General features: G+C 31.2%; 1 protein-coding gene across 1 annotated transcript in view; it reads right to left on the bottom strand.

The window, feature by feature from the left end:
- The window catches only part of LOC105626026, an 82984-nt gene that overhangs the window by 44880 nt on the left and 27898 nt on the right, over positions 1 to 10206 (bottom strand). The gene's annotated exons all lie outside the window — the stretch shown is intronic.

The raw sequence follows: 10206 nt of genomic DNA on the forward strand, positions 1-10206 counted from the left end.
AGCAAACTTGAATGCATGGAAAAAATTTCGAGAGTCTTCGTTTAGATGCAGGACAGCAAGTTACGAGGAAGTAGGGACTTCCCGATCCAACTTTTACAACACGAGTACTTTCTACTCCACATCTTGTTACGGTTTCATTGGATCTCGATGAGAAGACGCACTCGAAAGTCGAAACTCGACCAATCATTTTGGAAGAAGAAATTGGAGTCTGCTGCCGTTCAACAACTTCGTTCGAGTAGCCGTTCTAAAAAATTGTATTAGATACTGAGTCATATTGACCTGCATGTCTGTTATCATTTGTTGTAAAAAGTATGTGGAAACATATTTGTTTCATTGAAAGGACAACATTAAATAAATAAGATTTGTGATTTGCCAAAACAAAGTAGTGAAATCTTGAGAGAAGAAGGGAGAGTGTGTGGGTGTGTTTCATAGAAATTTGTTATTGTAAATTATGTACATGCCGAGCAAGTGTTCATCGTCTTTATATCATGTTTTGAGAGACTATGACTGATATTCTGAATGCAACTACTAGCTTAACGAATGTAGTGTGACATGCATATCCATGACTTCGCGACATTTCTGTTTATGAGGACGTACAACTCGTGTAAATTCTCATTCGACGCCGTGCACCGCAGCATCAGCTGAACTTTCAATCCGCCTGTTTCCACGAAAAATAAATCAAATGATAAAAAATTAGCACTTATAACGCGATTACAGAGCTTGAAACCTGTTGCGTATAAAGTATGATCAGTATTATTCAACATTCGAGAACGAATAAAGGCAGATATAATATGGATATTTTTCATGATGAGAGAGGTCATATTTTTAATTTTTATATTTTACATATTTTTTTAATATGTTATAAATTTAACAATAAAATTACAACAAATTGTAATTAATTTATAAGACAATATAATCTTGATTTTATGACTTGATATTCTGATTCAACTCAATTTTGTTGCAATATAATCTATTGAGATTTTCATTGAATTGTAAGTTTAAGATGTTATGCTGGCATGGAATAGCTAGTAATAGTTTTCAAAGATTTAGAACAACAAAATCGAGCTGAGTCAAATTATCAAGCAAGAAAATCGAAAATAATTTATATATTCCATTCCATCGTTATACAGATTGGTCACACAATTTTAAAAGTAATACTTCTGTTTTATTTACGTTATGTGTATTAATGGTTAGAGTTGTCGATATCGAATAGAAATATCAACTATGAATATATTTATTATCAATTAAAAAACTATTTATATTTAATCTGAATGAATAAGCATTATATATATCGAATATATGAATAATGAATATCGTCATAAATAGATTTTGTTTGAATTAATCAAATTCGATATATTCGATAACGCTTATTCATTTAGGATAAATATAAATAGTTTTTACATTGATGAATATATTCATAGTAAATATTTCTATTCGATATCGACTTATTAAGAATTAAGCGACCTTTAAATGCTCAATATTATTGTATAACTATTTTAGTTTAATATTATTTTTATTATAATATTATGATACTTCTTTAAAGAATACAAAACTTTTTAAATACTCAATATAAACTCAATATAGATAATATAATGTACAATATCAAATATTGTGCAATAATATGATTGTCTAGAGATCGCTTTACGTTTCAAAATCTTATATCTTTTAGTGTCTCGAATCTGTCGGAGGTGAATATCGCATGCTACGATGGATGATCGTCTCGGTTCGTCTATTTATCTTTTATTTCGTCGCTATAAAGATTTCAAAAGTAGTGCTCGAAGCTCGCTTGCTTTTACATCGCCGCTAGTTTTTCTTCTCGAAAAATGCACGTACTGAAGTAGCCGATGAGCTATTCCCATGAGATAATTTATGCTTCGCAATCAATTCTTCTCGCGTCTTTTCTATTCTGTCGGAAGTGATAATGAGGATTGAAAGTTTTGAATCGAATAACGGGTGATTGCTTCGGAACGTCCATTATTATATGTACGCAGAATATTCAGTATTACGAAATGCACCGCATTCAGTCGTAACATCCGTCGCTTGCCTGAAAACGTTTCCAATTGTTGTTTCCAGTTTTGATTGACGTAAAGATCTAATTGAAATTTTAAAAGAAGGAAGGGAAGTGATGCTCAAGCCTTGTATTTTGTCTGCGACGCGATTTTTTTTTCCTTGAAAAGTGTTAAGATGTAGTGTTAACGACGAGTTTTGATACTGTCGTTGAATAACTTTTTTACTATGTAATATAAAATCTACGCAATGATAAGGTAACAACATCGATACTATCGTTAAAAATTACGGAATAGGACTTCAAGTAATTATGATTTTCACCAATGCTGCAATGTATAGACTAACTTTAATCTCGATTTAACTTACTCTTCATCTTTTTCTAATTCTGAGGTCCGGTTCTATTAATATAAAATTAATCTCGGTTCAATTTAATGTTTATTTTTTTCTTAAAATTAGAAAAAAAAAATAGGAAGTTAAACCGAGATTAAAGTTGAACTTACATTGGTGGAACCGAGCTTTAGAATTAGAAAAAGATGGAGATTAAGGTCTCGGTTGAACCGAGATTAATCTATATTTGAAAACGGACATTAGCCTTGTTGCACGAATGCGAATTCTTTTTCGTAATTTCTCGTCTTTTTACCTGTTGAAAATGAATATCGTGAACGAACGAGTCGGGAATGTCAAATTGTGCAATAGTCGATCGCCCCACCCGTTTGCTATATATCTACACAGAAGGAAGGAAAGACATACCCAGAAGCTGAAAGGAATGAGGTGATGGCGACCCATCGATCAATGAGTGAGTTACTTGTTGCATTCCATTTATCACTTACCGCTCGATCTCGATTATGTGTTTAGTTGCAAAATATTCTTAATCCTCCAGTCAAGTTTTTTTTACTATTCTAATATAAGCTTTCAAAAAATGTGAAAAAATTTAGGATTACCTTTCAGTATCTTTATTACATTATATTAAACTCTTTATTACCTCACTAAATAGTTTTTTAACTAAATAGTTTTTTAAATAGTTTTAAACAAATATTATAAAAAAGAGAATCGAACTTCACTCTCCATTTTGGAGAAATTTGAGTGAGATTTCATTTGTATCAAAAAAGATTCACACTGCAGATGGAGCATATCATTCGTATGAGATTTCTATATTCGTAATATCATCGCATTTTATATTAGAGATTTGGACCGAAAAATTTCGATCCGAGGCTAAATCCAACTATTGGTTCCAGTTCTTTTACGGTAACAATTATCGGGTCTGTTTGGATTTCAGTGCTTTTCGATAATGCGTGCAAATGAAGAACGATATCAGACACATTAACCGAATGTTTATTAAACTCGCACTGTACAGTTACAATACAGTTGAATAAAACATACATATAAATTTAGTGCTTTTTTGTTATTAATTTGTTACCTTTTATTCGCAATTTTATTGCTTTAGTCGCTAAAGCAATAAAAATTGCAAATAAAATAACAAAAAAAAACTAAATTTATATGTACGTTTTATTGTACCGAAATGACTGTAATACACAAGCTTTCATTATTACTTTACAAACTTATATTTATACATTTATGCGTTGAGTCCATATTTTAAATAGTGAGATAGAATTAAAGTCAAATAAAATTATTTTATTTGAAGTACCGAGTTTTAATTAAATGCGAGAAATTATTCGTTTCCTGATGATTGATGTTGCATGAATACTATCTTTACATCGATCATAATTCATCTCCGATAATTAAGATGTCAACTGTGTTTCACTCTACAGTACATACTCTGGTTTTCGCATCAATTGTCAAATTAGTGAGCCTGTTAGTTCGTAATGAATATCATTAATTGCACCTGTATGACGGACGAGTCACAATTGGGCCATAATGTCCTTTTATTCATAAATAATTTACATAATGATGTAATTTTATTCCCTTCATTTTATTAATAAATGAGAGCGACAACCGCGAGCGACAACAACTTGACACATTAAGTCCACGCAAAAATTGCGAAGCTTTTCTGTCAAATGAAAATAAGAACACAATTATATAATCGTTGCAAATATTCTATACAATACATCACTGTTTAAATTAAAATTTAAAATTGAGAAATGAAAACACGAGAATGTGTTACACTACTACAAATATCTATTGCAACAAGCAAAACGGATTGTGGGTTAAATCCCATATAACATTTTTCATGTCATAACAGCTTTGCGGTTCAACAATGCGGAATACTATGTAACACCGTTGAAAGAGAGAAAGAAACATATGTTGACGTGCGAATCTGACAGACCAGAATGATGCGCGGACGCTTCATGATAAATTACTATTATCTCGTGAGATAGAGAGGATCAATGATGAGAAAAAGTGGCATCGACACAGTGACGAATGGAAATGGATTCTTGAAGTGTTCGCGTAAATTCTAACATAAAATACGCGGACGACGCGCGACTTACGTACCTTACGTCGGTGAGACTAAGTTAAAAAGATCTCTCAGCGTTGGTACGAGACCTGGTTGGACAATTTCCAACTTACCTTTTCCGTAGTACCGAGTTTATGCACGCGGTCTGCGAACATTTTCCGCAGAATGAGTCAAAAATCGACATTGGCGAAATATACGACCTGAATTCTTATACGAGTCCGTCGATGTATTTATTACATCAACAGAAATGTATCTCAAACGTGTATTTTTGTGTAGAAAAACTTTTACGAACTAATATCTCCGGGATTCGGAATATGTAAGCATTTAACAAATGTTTACAATACAAGATGCGCAAAATTTCGTTATTATTAGCTATTAACGAATTAGTGAATTCTGCTGTAAAAAATAAACAGAAATTTATATGAACGACGAGAAAACGAATGAATAAATTTTTATTTAGCGTTCTCATCTATTCGTAATTATAAATATAATAAACATTTAAAATACAAAAATTTAATTTTCATTAATTGATATGTAGTCTTTTAACATTTGCAACACAGTCTCTGTTGTTTTCCAACATGACGATGTCTCTTCTTATTCTCTTCTTTATTACTCTCAGTTGTGAAAATTTTTCAGTTTTTTAATCAGGACACACGTCAACGATTCTCACTTTCTACTATTCTTATACTTACTTATATTCTTGATGGTTAGAAATAAAGCTTAATACAAGACTTACACGCTATAATCTGATGTTTTATTATTTTTCACAGGACGAGCATCAATTCATTGTCCGTATCGATTATTATTAATCGAGGATGAACAGCAATAAATGCAAAAGCGCCAGTAGAATTACTTTCAGGAGGGTGCACTCAAAAGAATTCAAACTTTTGAAGTTTTTCTATTGAAAATGTACAAACGAAAACTCAAAATGTGCATACATATGCAAACAATGAACTATCAAATGAGCTATAGATACTTAATTTGTTTAAATGTTGAGTAGTTAACTTTACAACTATATATATAATATGCCGAACAAAATTTGAATAGCAACTAATAAAAACAAATATTAGTTTTTGTTTCAACATTGATTCTAAAATGAATTTCCCAAAGTTTTATTACAAATGTTAATATTAAATGTTAATATTTGCATTGAACTTCTTGTTTAATTGGAAAAGTTATTCTATATTACGCAATTTCTTTTTTTCTATGGATTTTCCTCTTTCTTACTTATTTCATAAGCCGGAGATGCAAGCGCATCTCCTTCTTTATATCTTTCTTCATGGTACTGATAAACATATCACATCAATACCTGTAATCACCTTTAATATCTACCTGCCGTACGAAACTTCAATGCTCCATATAGAGAACACTTCTCATATTCGCGGATCAGTATATCCTGATTAGATAACATTCATGGCTATTCTCGGTCTATGTCACTATGACTTCAGGAAGCTGCAAAAGTAATTTTTTAGCTATTAAATAATAAAGTAATAAAAAGTTTTAAAGTAGTGACCTAGATCGAGATTAGTCATGAGTGTTATTTAATTAGGACGAGGGCTGGGCAAAATATATTATGTATTTTGTATCGTAACACAAAATACTACCAATTTTAATAATTACTCTAAATGGCTTATTGATGTAGTTTATTTAGAGTAGTTACTAAGATTGACAATACTTCGTATTACGAATTAAGAATTAATACAAATCAGAACATGCTGATCTGTGAATGTGTGTGAGAAGTATATATTCTGTATATGGGATATTGATGTACGAAGACAATAAAAAATTAGATTGCAAGGGTTAAGCTTCTTTTACATCCAGAATGTGTAATTGATCTTGGACTATTTGAAAAATTTACAATTGAAAGCAATAAAGAAGAGGACATCAAGAAAGACGAGAGTAGAGATAAAACTAAATAAAGATCATTTATTTCTTCTCTTTTATTCTCGTCGCTGCAGTATTTGACACCTCTTGATTTCGCGCTTTCTCTTAGAGAGAAAGAGAGATTTATATTGGTGCGATTAATTATCGGAATACTCTCTTTCTAAACTTTCTCCGAGTTTAGTCCCTTGTATTCCGAAACAATAAATGTCGCTCGTCCTTGTTTAATGACTTGCTCGCTTTTCTAGTTTTAACAAACAGCTCCCACGGGACGTCGTGTCTGTACTGCTCTATTTTCCATGTGTGCTTTTAAAATAAACTACGAATGATCATTTTGCGCCAGGTTTTACTGCTATTGAAATGTCAGGTCAAATATTCAGCACACGTGAATTAATTTATGACATTTTTTATTAACCTTCATATTTTTTTTCGTCTTGTGTGTTTTTGTCAGCCATTGATCCTGAAATAGGATAATAAAACTTAAATACTTTTCATATATGTTTACAAGAATTATCTGCGTCGAGAAATAAAACCTCTACAAAACTTTATATATTCTTCAGTTCATTCAATTTCAATTTTTATTAACTAACAATTTTCGCTATGATTATCTTTCCCTTATTTTGTTAGATTTGAGTAACCTACAACGCAAAACAAAATTTTTAAAAATCACTTTTCGATGACCTTTGTAAAAACAGTGTTTCGAAAAAAACCGGATTCGTATCTTCATAAATTTCATGTTTCAACAGTGCACGATTGTGATATTGTTTACCAATCCAGACATAATAATAATAGCTTTATTAAATGCTATAGTTTGCGGTAAATTGAAAGCAACACGTATAGTACATAACCAAAACATACAATAGGCGTGGCTGCAGTTAAGGACTGATTTAATATACCTAACCTGTATGACTAATTGAAAAACGATAAACATATAAAAGTAGTACAGTTTACTGAATGTGAGCATTCACATATATTAATAAAGTATTAAAAAAAAAAGCGCAGATTACTGCTTTGTAACAGTACATAACTTTTCTATCAATCAATATTTTTATCGAAAGAATTTTCAAGAAGACATTAAAGCAAACGTAATACTTTGCGTTAGTCATTCGTTCGATCATTCTTCGAGAAATGATAAAAAACTATCTTTATCGTATACGGAACACTTCTTCAGGCATATCATTCTCCTATCTATACGATCGGAAGAATACTTTTATATTCTTCGTTCGGTATATATATCTACTTCGAATAAGCCTTTTAGAAATGGCAGACAATAAATGTCTATCTAGTGCTCGAAAATCGTCGATGTATCGATATTCTGAAAATACAATCCGCCCTGTCCACCAATAGTTCCGTACGATATCAATGTTGCAATGCGTTTACATATGTACGTGTATTTTACGTGTGAGTCCCTACGATAGTATGAGAGTGTGTCTAAGTTCACTATCGATCAGAGGCTTTGAGAGTCGAACTGGTTCATGAATGGGGTGTAACCGAGACAATAGTCGAACGAGACGTTTTGTGCCGTGTATTCTTGCCGAGGGGCCGGACGTGTAAGACAATGATACATGGAAGTAGCGAGAGAAGACGGCGAAGAATAGGGACGGGCGAGAGTTGGGCCGTGAATTTCCGGAGATCGATGCGCTGACCTAGCAGGTGCGCCTAACAGGGGTTGCTGTTGAGATATCTTTCCCTTTTTGGATGCTGCTCATTCGTACCATCTCATTTCCACTCATTTTCACTTTATCCGCATCGTGAAAATTGCTGACGTTGTAGTACCTATATAATGGGACATTCGTCATGAGCCAAGGCCGACCGATAAACCGCTGTCGGTTAGGCGGAATCTGTTCCGCGGTTAGACACTACGGAAGAAACAATCGGTATAATGAAATCACCCACTGGCCGGTCGCCAAATCAGTTGAAACACGATTCGTATTTGTCTCGCTCTCCATGAGAGAGACCACATATGGTTTCGCGGTTAACAATTTGCATGAATTATGCAGGGAAATTATGTTGGGAAGTATCGTGTTACTTGTAACACCGTCATCATTTGCGTTATCATTTGCGTTTTTTTTCGATAATAATTATTACTCTTTTTTATTTGTAATAATAGTCGTTACATTTTTATTTTACAGTAACGATAACGAATTCAGTCATTATTTTTATCGATACTTTGATCCTTTATTATTATCTTTATAACTATTCAATAAATTGCATTATTTTTATAATTGGCTAGAAATATTTTATAATAGAAATTTAAATATTAAAAAATATTTTATATTTCATAATTTAGGCTGCATTACGATAATTATTGTAATACTAAAAATCTGTAGGATATATATATATATATATATATATGTATATGTGATGTAAATTATAAATTTTCAATATTAGCAATATTGAAATGCACTTTGAATGACCATTAATGCTTAAAAACATTGTTTAATAAAAATTTTTAATAAAATCTGGGTTTGTAAATTATAAACTAATTTTCTAAAGATAAACATTATTTCTTAAAAAATAAAAATATTAATATAAATAATTATCAAAGATTTATTTTCATAAGTTTAATATGAAGATAAGCTTACTGTAGAGATTAGCTAAGAATTTTAAGTTTTAATATTGATTTTTATAATTAATATTGATTGTTAAATAATGTAAAATGTAAAAATGTTTATCTAATATCTTACTTTTTTATTTATTTTTTATTTAACATTACAACAAAATAACGAAAATAAATAACAAATCATTATTTTTTAAGGCACGGTAATAATAACGCGTTTTATTTTAAAATAATTTCAATAACAAGTAACGAATATTTTTTTACAAAAATAATGATAATACGTTATTTTTATGAAATTTTTAAAGTTCCTTAAAGTACCTAATTCTGGAATTAGATACAACTTAAATATTTATTAATTCTAAGCAGAACGATACAAGAAAAAACACAAAGTGTTAATTATTCAATTATTAAAGTTTACATAAACATTTTATTTTATAATAAAAGTATGTAATATAAACGTTATCATAAAAGTTTAAGTGTAAATATGTAACTAGTTGTATGCTTTTTCCGCGATATCGTAATTAATTCGCATTGGAATTATAAAATGAAAAGCATGTCAATGTTTGTAATTCCTCTGATATAGGATCGGCGATTGAAAGAGTGGCAGGAAATAGAAAAATCCAACACGACATGACAGGCGATTGCGAGTGGTTATTTTATTGGCTTTTTACATCCTTATTAGTCGATAATGAATGAAGCGGAACAATGGTTCGATCGTTCTATTCAAAAAGAGAAACCGTTCTTTCCACCTCGTCTCTACATCTCTCTGGTTTTCTCTAAATGAGTTTTTTATGAGACAATTTCTTCGAACGAAATTGTTTTGCGATCGTATCCCAAACGTCAATAAGACAAGAACGATAACAATGTGATTTTAAATCTATCAATCAATGTGTGCCATCATCTATGATAGATGCCGTGGGAAAACACCTGTGGGAAGATTCGTATAAAGAGCAAATATACAATTTTTTTCTTATTATAGAAAATAGTCTTTGTTTTTTTATTTTTCCATTTTCTTCTTTATTCCATTGATGAAATCGATAATAATACTTTATTTTAGCCTTATCATCATTTACAGATGATATATGAATATGCGTCTAGAAAGAAAGAGAACGATGAAAAGGCTTAAAACATCAAATATAGCTGACACAGACAGCTACAGTTGTTGTTCCGTATCCATGAATATCTCATACAAAAGGACATCACTTCTATTTTTACCTAGCGATTCTCATTGCACGGTTGCATTTCGTGCCATTGTCTTGTTCTCGTTTTGTTCCAATATGCGCCTTTCATCATCCATTATCGCGCACAGATAGTGTACCGTCTGTCAAAAGAAACCGAAGAGAGA

The sequence above is a fragment of the Atta cephalotes genome, assembly GCF_000143395.1.
Source record: "Atta cephalotes unplaced genomic scaffold scaffold00004, whole genome shotgun sequence".
Classification (NCBI taxonomy): Eukaryota; Metazoa; Arthropoda; class Insecta; order Hymenoptera; family Formicidae; genus Atta; species Atta cephalotes.